This window comes from Mauremys reevesii, linkage group 3, assembly GCF_016161935.1.
Source record: "Mauremys reevesii isolate NIE-2019 linkage group 3, ASM1616193v1, whole genome shotgun sequence".
NCBI classification, from domain to species: domain Eukaryota; kingdom Metazoa; phylum Chordata; order Testudines; family Geoemydidae; genus Mauremys; species Mauremys reevesii.
The window spans coordinates 95,051,724-95,064,483 of record NC_052625.1 but is presented as its reverse complement, the minus strand read 5'-3'; the positions used below and the strand labels follow the sequence as shown (position 1 = coordinate 95,064,483).

The window sequence follows — 12,760 nt, the reverse complement described above, 5'->3', positions numbered from 1 at the left end:
TAGACCATCTCTGACAGGTGTTTATCATTGGAGGCTTTTAAGAGCAGGTTAGACAGAGATTCCGCAACCTCCCTAGACAATTTCTTCTAGTGGTTAACTACCCTGACAGTAGGAAGTTTTGCCTAATGTCCAATCTAAACCTCCCTTGCTGCAACTTAAGCCCCTTGCTTCTTGTCCTATCCTCAGAGGTTAACTAGAATAATTTTTCTCCCTGCTTCTTGTAACAACCTTTTATGTACTTGAAAACTGTTGTCCCCTCTCAGTCTTCTCTTCTCCAGACACAATCACCCTCCTCTACCAGGGTCTCATCCCACAAAGTCTCAAGCAGTCTCCATATCCACTGTGCTGACTGCACCACTCCCACAGTGGCTGGTAAGGGAACTTGGGCTCACCCTGTACTCCAGGTTCCAATCCAGGGACCCTCAAACCACTTTCCATTTCAGACCTTACTGCTCCCTTCCAGGACTGCTTCCCACCCTGCCTTTCTGAGGTTTCTACTCTCCCCCTTGTATGAGGGAGTGTGACTGCAGACTCACCTCAACTCCTAGGCTTTTAGAAGCCCCACCTGTTCCTGTCCAGATGAGCTTCATTCTCAATCACTATTATGCCCCTTAGCTCTCTAGCAGGTGTGCCTTAAGGCTAATTGGCCTCTCTTGCTGGTGGGAATCAAATCAAATGGGAAAGCTGGGGAAGCGGAGGGAATCAAATAGATGAAGAGAAACCAGACTCCAATGAGCAGGTAAAGACTGGGAGAGGAAGGAAACACTGACAAAGCTGTTAAGCAGAACAACATACTTGCAGACAATGCACATGTGTTCATCCTGATGATTGGCTAAAATCTGACATCTTCAGAGGAAGAATTGTCTGGAAGAATTTCTGTTAAGTGACACGAAGTATTCTTTCCCCTGGTGATTAAGTGTGCTGCCTTTATATCCCTCTTAGCCCAGGTAGCAAGAGAACAAGACAAACAGATGAACTCTGGTCTGCCTCATAGCAGTGCTCAGCACTATCACTGCTGGGTGTTTCCACCCCCCCAATGATCAATCATCTTGGCCCCCAACATCATGAGACTGACTTAAAAATCATGAGATTTTTTTAAATAATACTTTTGGAGTTTTTAATTTGCCTTTCATTGTTGAGTCTTTAGGTTGCACTCAAGTCATATTTTCTAGCTTTTTTGGCACTTTGAGGACTAGAAATTTACTTTTTTTAAAAATGGAAACTCAGATTCTCATATAAGCGCTTGTTGCCAGGAGATAGGACTTTACATAAAAAAAAACAAATACCTTGTGAGACTTGTGATAAAATCACAGGGTTGGCAACACTGTCCGCCACATAACTGAGGGCTGAATTTGGCCTAATGAGCTTACATAGGTGTAGTTTGAGTTTCAGAGCCAGACTCCTTATTATGGTTGAAGACGCACAAGAAGGAAAAAGGCCACCTTGACTCTGCAATCCCAGGCTGAGTTTGCAGGACTAGCAATTAGAAAATCCTTCTGCATGTAAATTAAGAACATTTGAATTCAATATTGTTAAGAAACAATAGACATAGACCCCTCCTCTGCAATGCCACTTGCAGAGCCATATTTAAGAGGAGAAAAACACTTCAAGTTAAACAAAGGAATTTTTTAAATGTAGCACATACTGTTCCTTATAACAACTTTGAAACTCTGATTTTCAGTAGCTTTTAATGGGTCTTGAATTTTCTCAATTTTGATCAGTCTCACTCAATTCTAATTGGCAGCTTCTTGTTTGTTTTTTAAATATTCTCTGATAAGGTATTTTAGATATTTAAAAAATGCATAGCAATTTTACAGTCCTTTGTTATTAAGTGTTGTGATTAGAATTTCATATTACACTGCAGCTTCCCTTTAAGATGTGAATTTACTTAATGGCATGTGTGGCAAATTGCTGGCACTATTATGATGGGTCTCACGCTTTCTCTTCTTTGGGGGGGGTTCAGGGCACCATTTCTTGCCCCTGAATTGGAATATTAATTGCCCCACTAGTGTCTTTGAGGAGGGGAGTGGAGAGGGAGGGACCTGGGCCCACCCTCTACTCCAGGTCCGAGCCCAGGAGCCCTGAGGATAGTGGTGAACCACTTGAACTGATGATTCCTTCCCCTGGGCTACTTCCCTCTCCTGCCCTTCAGCTTGTGGGAGGCTTCCTGCCCTCCCTCTGCACAAGCCAGGTGCCCCTTACCTAGGGTCTTGGACTTCTTAGCCCACCGCAGCACTCCTCCAAACTTTTCTCTGCTCCAACTCCCACCCTGTCTGATTGAAGCAGGGGTTTTTATCATGTGACTGACTGCAGGCGCTCTAATTGGTTTCAGGTGCTCTAGTTAATCTATAGCAAACTTTCTTCCCCTTACAGGGAATAAGGCTCCCTTGTAACACTCTCCTGCTGCCCTCTGGCCATGCTGTATCGCACATGCCATAACTTCTATTTCATGTTTGGATAGCAATCTTTCATAATACTTTAAATATCAGAATTTTAAAAGAGAAGCAGAGTGGAACACAAATGTTTCAGAGATCTAAACCCCAGACTTCGCTACTCACAAATACGATTCCCCCCACCATCCCCAAAAACACAAGGCTCATAGGCTTAGTGAGCTAATAGATTGTCAGCATTTTTAAACTTCTTGGTGACTACAAATTATACATTAAAATGGAACGTCACACAAAGTTCCATGCATTATCCTGGTTGATTCCCAGAAATACCTCTTAGTGTGACATCAGGTGGTTCCATAATGTGACGCACTCATGTAAAATGCGTCAGCAATTACAGCAGCAGTTAGAGCTTTGGACTTCTAGGAACGAAATAGTTCAGGAAATTTCATTGTCAGTAGTGTGGTGGATGCCACATGAACTTTCACTGGATGTATATTTTAAGTCAGTCAATGGGCTAAAATACTTATAAGCATTAAGATGATTACTACTGTTGCAACATCAGGAGAAATGCGTTTGGAGTTAATGTCTACAGTTTGTTACTTCAGACTTTTGTATTATGTTGGATTTTTTAATCAAAATGTTGATGTCACATTCCAGTATATACATTTACTTTATTTTGCCTTTATTTGTTGAGTCCTAGAAACTTGCTCTTGAATATGACTGGGATGGCAACCTTGCAAATAGTCCAAGAGCTTCAGGAGAGATTTGCATGCATTAGTTAGAACTGCATAACTGAGTTTTGTACATAGCATCAGCCACCACAGAAATGCAGGCTATCTCTGGGGGGAAATGTGACAGGTGTTTTAATACTATGCAGCAGTTCTGGAACAAGAAGTGAAAGTATCAAGAGTGCTTATGTAAGCATGACATACTTACCCAAATTGGAATTTGGCCACAATGTTTTGGCTTACACATGAACTGTTTTGCATCTCAGGAATCCATTTGAGGTAAAGTACAGTCTGGAAACAAGGTCTTTGCCTTTGCACCAGTTCAAGGGCCCCTTTTGACTTTCCTGTATTGCTGGGCCATTCTGATTTAAGAAGCCCTGGGAACCTTCCTTAATGGGCAATGTTCCTCAGTTTGATGAGGGCTCTCAAGAAATTTAATATAGGTTGCTGACTGTCCCAGGCTGGGTTAACTTTCCTGCTGAGTTTTCACAGGATGCCAGGAATGATGATGTGTAAGACAATTCTTCATTCAGTTCTCCCATCCTGCCCTTTCCACATGTGGATTCCTAGCGGAGAGTCCTTGCTCTACTTATGGTCTATAATGAACTGTTTGCCCACAAAATAGAATTTTACTCAGCCCCTGTCATCCTGCCCTTTTTATAATTGCTGAGAGACCATGTAGTTGAAAACAACTGATGTTTCTTTCCTAGTTCCTTATTGTTAGGATTTTCACTGAAGAAAGCAAGACGTTTATGTACTCCTCATGCTGTAACATCTGTGTAATGCTGTACATCACAAATTTCTTCTCGCTGTGAATTTAGTGCAGTACAACCCCTACTTACCAAATTAAATGAAACTCCTGGTTAACTGAAGGTTGACAATGTCCCCTGGTTTTGTACTGCAGTTTCCACTGGCCTCCAGTTCTCCCAGATCCAAAGCACAGTGACTACAATATTATATATCATTGTCAGTATATTGTGCAGCGACATCTCCAGCTCAAGAAAAGACACAGGAGTTCTGTGGAATTATTCCACTTTTGTGACCTGCTCAAATAACACAAAAACAATATATCACAGGATTAAATGTTGGACAAAGATCTTTTAAGTAATCTGAATTAGGCAGGAAGATTGATCTGTGTCTGTGTTGTTTGTGAGACTGTCCCAGAATACCACAGTCTACTACCACAGATTTCATTGAAAGGAGATGTTTAGTAGACTCTGTTGGCTTTTAGCAGTCACATTTCAGTGCTTTCACAATGGAGGCCTGATTCATGAGTGGAGACTGGTGCAATGCAAATAATAAATCACACTTATAATAATAGTGGGAAATTATGTAGAGCTATGTTTTTCAATGATTTATGTAACTGATTTATGGTAGTACCATTTCTTTTCTTTTCTTTTTATTTTGGTTTTGGGGGTTTTTTTCAGTGGAGGTCTGTATTGAACAATATACTCTGTTTTAGGAGGCAATGGATAGATGTACATTTAGCCCAGATTAATAGCATTGTGCAAATTATGCAGCACCTTGCATGCATCATAAAAGTAGTTATAAAATTGTAAACCTGCTTGAATTATGGCAAATTCATGTGGTCCTACAAAACATGTCTCATCTGTGATGCTTTACTTTTCAAAAATATTTGAAAAGGAACTTATAGATATTAACGACTTAATTTAAACAAAACAGTACGGCAAAAACATTTGAATTGCTCTTATATCACTCTAGTAAAGACGTATTAGGTGAAAGCGATAAAGGCAATAATTCAATCAATCAAAGGCCATTTGGATAGCTGCTGTGACGTTACAGGAGTGTTCAGAAAAACAACAGATATCAGTTCTGTAACTTCATTGCATAACTGCTGTATATGAAATATCTTTAAGAAGTTGTCCTTTTTCTAATCTTGCCCAGGTCAATAATGACTGAGAGTCATTACCTTCTGATGACTTCTGTAATGGCCTTTGTGAAATAAGTAGGTGGGCTCGGTTAGGATCCCAGCACAAACTGTCACCGTTGTCACGGTAACCCCCTGGCTAGCATTCTCAATGGAGGCCAATAACTGAGTGGAGATGGAGACTGATCTACCCCCTTCACTGGCATAGGTTGCCCTTCTATTATAGAGCAGAAGCTCATTGGCAGGGTGGGGGATTTTTACACCTATTCTGTGCATAAAAAGAAAGGGTCACACTTTATAGTAGGAGTACGTTTATAAAGGGTAATCAGTCAGTATGTTACAGACCTGAGTAGTATGTTTTAGAGGTGATTATGAGTTTCTTGACCGGCTGGACTCTTCAAAATCTAGAATAGCTGATTAGTCATTTATTAAAACATCTGTTTATGATTATGAACCCTGTATAAACTATTTAAACTGTATCTTTAATAAAAAGAGTGACCTAAGAAAAATTACAGCATTGTCAATCCAGCCTTTCACCAGCAGTGAATTCACTGTAAAAATAACAGTTGTTCTTTACCTAAAGAACATTTTATAAGTATTTTTTAAATATTATAATTTGTTGAACAAAATAAGAGAACAGAAAAAAAGAAGAGTTGCTATTGGATTCAGCCCTGGGTAGTGCTTTAGGAAATATACAGTATAGAATACATTTCTTCTTTATTAGTATGCTAAGGATAAGAGAGAGAGATTGAAAACTGCATCGCAGATCCCTGATATTTATGAAACAGCCGCTATTGAGTGACATCGTCTCTCTTTTTCAGGGTGTGTTTTTTTTTTAATTGGAAACACTCCAATGACCAGTGATGACTAGTTATTGTTCCTTTTGTCAACAGGCAAGATGATGGAGGAAGTTCTGGCAGCTTACCATGTCCCGGGCCCTGCAGAGTTAAATGAGAAGTGCTTCAATGTTCTAATGTGCATCACATCGGATCTTGTTTCTGAAGTGTTAGAAGGAACCCAGCATTACATGTTGTGCACCAGCACACTGTTTATGATAGAACCCAGGGATGGCAAATTTGTATACCAGTATTACCTGTCTGGAGCAGGTTTAATTTTATAAATTAAAACCATAAACTCTATGAGTTTCTAGACGTTATTTATGCTTTTGAGGATGAACTCCTCAGATGAAGAGACAGGCTCTTCTGCAGGACCAGAAGATCACATTGGACTGTAAATTGTAACTAACTCCGTTTGTAGAATAGGAATCGAAGGACAGGTTACAAGAAGATCCTTCAGGGTATGAGACTTGATTTGCTTTGATCTGCAAATTTAAAGACAAGTTTTTTTTAGAAGTAACCACTTTTACTTAACACTACATGTGCAGTCTTTGTGCAGCTCTTGACTGGTGACTATACTCCAGATATGTTGGATTCCTGAACATACTTAGGTTTGTGATGAACTTTTAAATTGTCAAAGTTCCATGAAAATTAGAATGGGAAAGTTCCAGGGCCAATATTTGACTAGACCTGTCCTGTCATTTCCTTTTAGTGTCCAAAGGGGTTGGAAAAAGGGCAAGAAGTGGTAATGAAACACAAAATTACATTGTACTCATTTTTGATGTATGCACTTACCAGAAAAGTGCTTTCTGTCTCATAATCAAAGGGAAGGGGTACACTTGCCCTCTCTAAGCCCTCAAATGAAAGGTCTGCATTTAGGGTCAGACATGTTGATTTAGTCTGCTAACTAGCTAAAGAAAAGAAGAAACATGTATATGCCCCACTGTATGTGAAAAGGACATTTTGTCATTCCTCTATTTATTTTTGCTCTATCAAAATTAAAGTGCCAGTTATTTGGAATGCTGTATTCTGTGGTCTCTTGAAATTTGATTAGTGAGAACCGTTTGGCAAGATCATTCTCATTATGGTGTAACTGCATGGTGACCACAGCTATGGACCTGTATAATAAAGATCTAAATTCAAAGTTCTGTTTCTGATCATTTTCTCTATGTCCTTAAAAACTTCCAATATATCCTCTTTGGATATATTGGCCTCCCATCACACATACACAGCTCAATGCCCAGGAGCACAAGTAACACATTTTGGTGGCTTACTTTTACTGTGGATGTTGATATTAGAAATAATATCATGTATTTTAAGAACCACTTCGTTACATAAACTGAAACGAGGCAATTAGGCCTAGATCCTCCAAAGTATGGGGAATTAGGTCCCTAAATACCTTGGAGGATCTGGGCCTTAGCACCTGTTTCATGAAGAGTGACCCTGCTCCTAGCAGGCCTATCTCCATACAATTCAGTACTCCCAAGCAGAAAGATTGAGATTGTTCTCAGTGAGACAGCTCAAGAGTTCCAGGGGACCTGTCATTATCTGTACATGGTTGGAACCATGGTTAATGCTAATTGGGCTTTTCTAAAAAGAGTGATTGAGAGAGCACATGAGAGGAACATATGTGATTTCCCCTTGTGTCATCACTAGCCCGAGAGCCAAATAAGAGCAAAGTGGTGTAAAATGTTTCCAGATCAGGTTAGTAGCATGTTACATCCACTTTGCTTTGCTCTAAGTGACTGTGCAGGCCCAAAGCCTTAGAGAATCAGGCCCTTTAAAGCAAAGAGCCTTGTTTCTACTGAAACATTTGACTAGCATAAAAATCCAGTCTCCATTGATTTCCCAACCAGAAACTACATGTCAGACTTTCTGTGGGGGCGGTTATGGTAGAAATGGAGGGGCCAAATGCCAGGTCACAGCATAACTCACTCAGGTTTGGCCCAGTTCATGTTGACAGAGCAGTTTCAACCTTTGGGATCTCCTGGATCTGCTCCTCTTTTGTTTTTTCCTTGTGTAGTCATTCACACCAGAATGGTAGTGTTTAACACCCCTACTGCATTCACTTTGCACTAGTGTGAGTGTCTACTTGGTGCAGTGTAAGGGAGACGCAGCCTCTCTGACTTTCAAGTGCCTGGTGTCTCAACCTTCACGTTGCATTAAGGCTGGCTTTTTGCATTTATTTCATAAGTAATAAAATTTACCCATTTAATGATGTCACGAGGAGAGATAAAGATCCAAAAAGAAATTCAATCTGTGGAAATTAATCCGACACCCGCCCCCCCCCCTTAAATTTACTGCTGCAGCTACAGTAGCTGTGACTCTTTGAATGTAAGAAAAAAGTATTCTGCTGTTAAAAGATCTTGCTCTTTCTATTTGCATTGTTACCAGATTTTGATATTGGTATCACTGTGTGCAGTGATACCAGTATAAAAGTGCCATATATTGGCATAGCTGTGATGGTTCTTGGACCACCCAGGACTGTGACTTACCTTGTTGCCCCGTACTGCCCTCATGAGGGAGTCTTTCTTGTGGTAGCTGGGTGTCAGCTCCCTAACACCAGCAGCCTTTCAGCCACTCAGGCACCTGGGCTATAACTCGTCCTAACTTCACCTTGCAGATTAACAATAGGTGCATCTCAGTCGCCACATCCTTTTGAAGCATTCCCCTATGGTATCTAGCTCCTGACACTGACTACTCACAGAAATCCCAGATCCTCTGCACCCAAAGGTGCAGCATACCCCAGTTTTACCTTAAACTCTTGTAACCACACAGAACTTGTAATAAAACAAAAGTTGGTTTATTAAGAATAAAGGTTTAAATAGAAGTGAGAGAAAATGATGGAAATAACTGGGTACAACACAAAACAAAATCATAAAATGTGAATTTGGGTCTATAATTAGTATTACTTTTCCCTATCTAATAAAGTAGGCTTTCCCCGCAAAGTTCAGTCCATTGCAGAGAAGGCTGGTTTCACATGAGCCAGGATCCAAACGTACATGAAAGCCCCCCTGCTCTTGAAGCATTTTTCCTCAATGAATGAACCCAGAGTGCCTTTCCCTATATTCTGTTATAATGAAACAGTTTTTTGTCTTTCTTCATAGCTAGGGCGATCTCCTGCCTGCTGTAATGATCCTTTTCGCCTCCAAGTGGTTCGGATTGTTTGCCATTGTCTTTGATGGATTTCCATTGACTGCTCTGTGATGTGGCAAGAGTACACAATAGGAACTTGCATTACTTTGCTGGCTGACTAGGGACAGGTGAAAATTACCTCTTGCTTTAATGGGTCATCACTGAAGCCTGGTCTACTCCTGGTCTACAAATTAGGTCGGTTTAACACGTTGGTTAGGGGTGTGAAAAATCCACATGCCTGAGCAGCATAGTTAAGCTGACCTAAGACCCCATGAAGGGTATGTCTACACTATGAAATTGGGTCGATTTTATAGAAGTTGATCTTTAGAAAGCAATTTTATACAGTCAGTCGTGTATGTCCCCACTAAGCGCAGTAGATTGGCGGAGTGCGTCCTCAATACCGTGGCTAGCATCGACTCACGGAGTGGTGCACTGTGGGTAGCTATCCCACAGTCCCCGCTGCCCATTGGAGTTCTGGGTTAAGCTCCCATTGCCTGATGGGGCAAAAACATTGTCGCAAGTTGTTTTGGGTACATGTCATCAGTCTCCCCTCCCTCTCTCCCTCCTTGAAAGCAACGGCAAACAATCATTTCACACCTTTTTTCCTGGGTTACCCATGCAGACGCCATAGCACAGCAAGCATGGAGCCCACTCAGCTCAGCACTGCTGTTGTGAGCATTGTAAATACCTCGTGCATTATCCTGCAGTATTTGGCGAACCTGACTAGGAGCCACCAACACAATGATGATTGTGAGGTGGACATGGACACAGACGTTCCTGAAAGCACGGGATGTGGCAATTGGGACATCATAGCGGCAGTGGAGCAGGTTGATACAGTGGAATGCTGATTCTGGGCCTGGCAAACAAGCACAGACTGGTGGGCCCACACACTGCTGCAAGTATGGGATGATTCCCAATGGCTGCGAAATTTTTACATGCTTAAGGTCACTTTCATGGAACTTTGTGAGTTGCTTTCCCCCTCCCTGAAGTGCAGGAATATGAAGATGACAATAACTGCCCTGACAGTTGAGAAGCGAGTGGCGATAGCCCTGTGGAAGCTTGCAACACCTGACTACTACCGGTCAGTCAGTAATCAATTCGGAGTGGGCAAGTCTACCGTGGGGGCTGCTGTGATCCAAGTAGCCAAGACAATCACTAACTTTCTGCTAGCAAGGGTAGTGGCTCTGGGAAATGTGCAGATCAAAGTGGATGGCTTTGCTGCAGTGGGGTTCCCTAACTGTGGTGAGACGATAGACAGAACGCATATCCCTATCTTGCACCAGACCACCTTGCCAACCAGTACATAAACTGCAAGGGGTACTTCTCAATGGTGCTGCAAGCACTGGTGGATCACAAGGGACGTTTCACCGACATAAACATGGGATGGTCAGGAAAGATGCATGATGCTCGCATCTTTAGGAACTCCAGGCTGTTTGAAAAGCTGCAAGAAGGGACTTTCTTCCCCGACCAGAAAATTATCATTGAGGATGTTGAAATGCCAATAGTTATCCTTGGAGACCCAGCCTACCCCTTGCTCCCATGGCTCATTAAGCTGTACACAGGCAGCCTGGACAGTAGCAAGGAGCAGTTCAACTATAGGCTGAGCAAGTTCAGAATGGTGGTAGGATGTGCCTTTGGACATTTAAAAGCTCACTGGCACTTTTTGCTGACTAGGTTAGACCTCAGCACAACCAATATTCCCATTGTTATTGCTGCTTGTTTTGTGCTCCATAATATCTGTGAGAGTAAGGGGGAGACGTTTATGATGGAGTGGGAGGTGAGGCAAATCACCTGGTGGCCAATTTTGAACAGCCAGACACCAAGGCGATTAGACGAGCACAGCAAGGCGCGCTGCACATCAGAGAGGCTTTGAAAAACAGTTTAATGACTGGCCAGGCTACGGTGTGACAGTTATGTGTGTTTCTTCTTGATGCAAAACTGCCCCCTTTGTTGAATGTACTCCTGTAAGCCAATACCTGTCCCCTCTTAGACCACAGCTGGCAAAGGAAATAAAGTCCCTATTGTTTTGAATCCATGCATTCTTTATTTATAAAAAAAAAAAGTGAGATCACTGACAAGGTAGCCCGGGTGCGGGAGGAGGGAAGGACAAGGCCACATTGCTTATTGTAGCCACACTACAAATCAAAGCTGTTTGATTGACAGCCTTCTGTTGCTTGGGCCATCCTCTGGAGTGGAGTGGCTGGGTACCTGGAGCCTCCCACCCCCCCACATTCTTGGGCATCTGGGTGAGGAGGATATGGAACTTGGGGAGGAGGGCAGGCAGTTATACAGTGGATGAAGCGGCGGTCTGTGCTCTTGTTGCTTTTCCTGCAGCTTCACTAGATGCCTGATCATGTCCGTTTGATCCCCCATTAGCCTCAGCATCTCTTCTTGTGTGTTCTGATCACGCTCACTGAATGCTTTCCTGGCCTCTGCCACCGTGCCCTGTCAATGCGGGAGGACTGCGTGAGTTTGGAAAACATGTCATCACAAGTGCGTTTTTTTCGACTTCTAATGTGCGATAACCTCAGGGACGGAGTTGATAACGGGGAGCACAGAAACATTTGCACCCGCAGTGGGGATAAAAAGGAAGAGTAAAATTTAAGAAGATACATTTCTGAGAACAAAAGGGAGACTCTTTCACAGTGAATCAAGCAATTCACAGCAGACAGCACATGTGCTTTAGGTACAAAGTCGCATTTTGCCTTTTATATTGAGTGCCTGCCGGTATACACAGCTGGGCAACAGAATGTGGTTTCCAGGCATCCATGGTAAGCCAAAAGGTATGCGGGGTTGGCTTCTTCTGCCTTTATAACATTTAGGAATGGTTTCAAACTGCAGCACCCTCCTTTCCCGTAGCAAGCAATGCCGGTTGGGTTTGTCATTTAAAAGGCAGGGATGCGATTTTGGGGTGGAGGTGCAGCACACCACTCCCCCCACCATGTGGCTATTCTCAGGAATGATCCCTTTTAGCCAAGCGCAAACAGCCCAGCATGAACGGGGTCCTTTTACTAAATCCTTACAAAAATTTCCCTATTTCAACCAGGTGACCATGAATGATTCACTCTCCTGAGGCTGACAGATAAAGACCAAATGTTGCTTGAATGCGACCAAAACCCAGGATCATTCGCTGCCATGCTTTGTGCTGCAATGATTCCAGACAACTTGCTACTGGCTTGGCGTGGTAACAGGGCCGGTTCCAGGCACCAGCATTCCAAGCAGGTGCTTGGGGCGGCAATCTGCAAGGGGTGGCAGTCCCTATGTTTTTGCCCCCACGCAGCGCGCCGAATTGCTGCCGCAGACAGCGGGGGCAGTTTGGGTGCCATTAGGGCGGCACGTGCGTTTCTGCGGTGGCAGCAATTTGGTGGCAGCTTCTATGTTCAGCTGTCTGCGGTGGCGCAGCTTCTGTCTTCCGGCTGAAGACAGAAGTTGCCTCCGAATTGCCGCCGCCGCGGAAACGCATGTGCCGCCCTAACGGCACACGGACTGCCCCCGCCGCCCGCAGCGGCAATTCAGCGCGCTGCTTGGGGGCGGCAAAAACAGTAGAGCCAGCCCTGCGTGGTAAAGTGTCCTACTGTGGAGGACAAAATAAGGCAGCCCTCCCCTTGGAGTACCTCCAAAAGAGCTTCATGGAGATGTTCCTGGAGGATTGCCGCTCCATCCCCAGACACGTTAACAGACTTTTTCAGTAGCTGTACTGTCTGCAAATGCATCCCAAGTCTTCAGGGCAAATCAAACATTAAACACACTTTTTTTTAACCTCTGTAGTGTAATTACAAATGT

At 43.0% G+C, this 12,760-nt stretch overlaps 1 protein-coding gene across 2 annotated transcripts in view; it reads left to right on the top strand.

Annotated features, from left to right (window-relative positions):
* SCAF8 (SR-related CTD associated factor 8) overlaps nucleotides 1-6,986 on the top strand; it is a 156,685-nt gene extending 149,699 nt beyond the window's left edge. For both annotated transcript variants that reach the window (XR_005595412.1, XM_039528211.1), the window contains one exon: nucleotides 5,900-6,986. The gene's annotated coding sequence lies outside the window, so the exon portion shown is untranslated. The remainder of the gene's footprint in view (nucleotides 1-5,899) is intronic.
* Nucleotides 6,987-12,760: the final 5,774 nt, after the last annotated feature.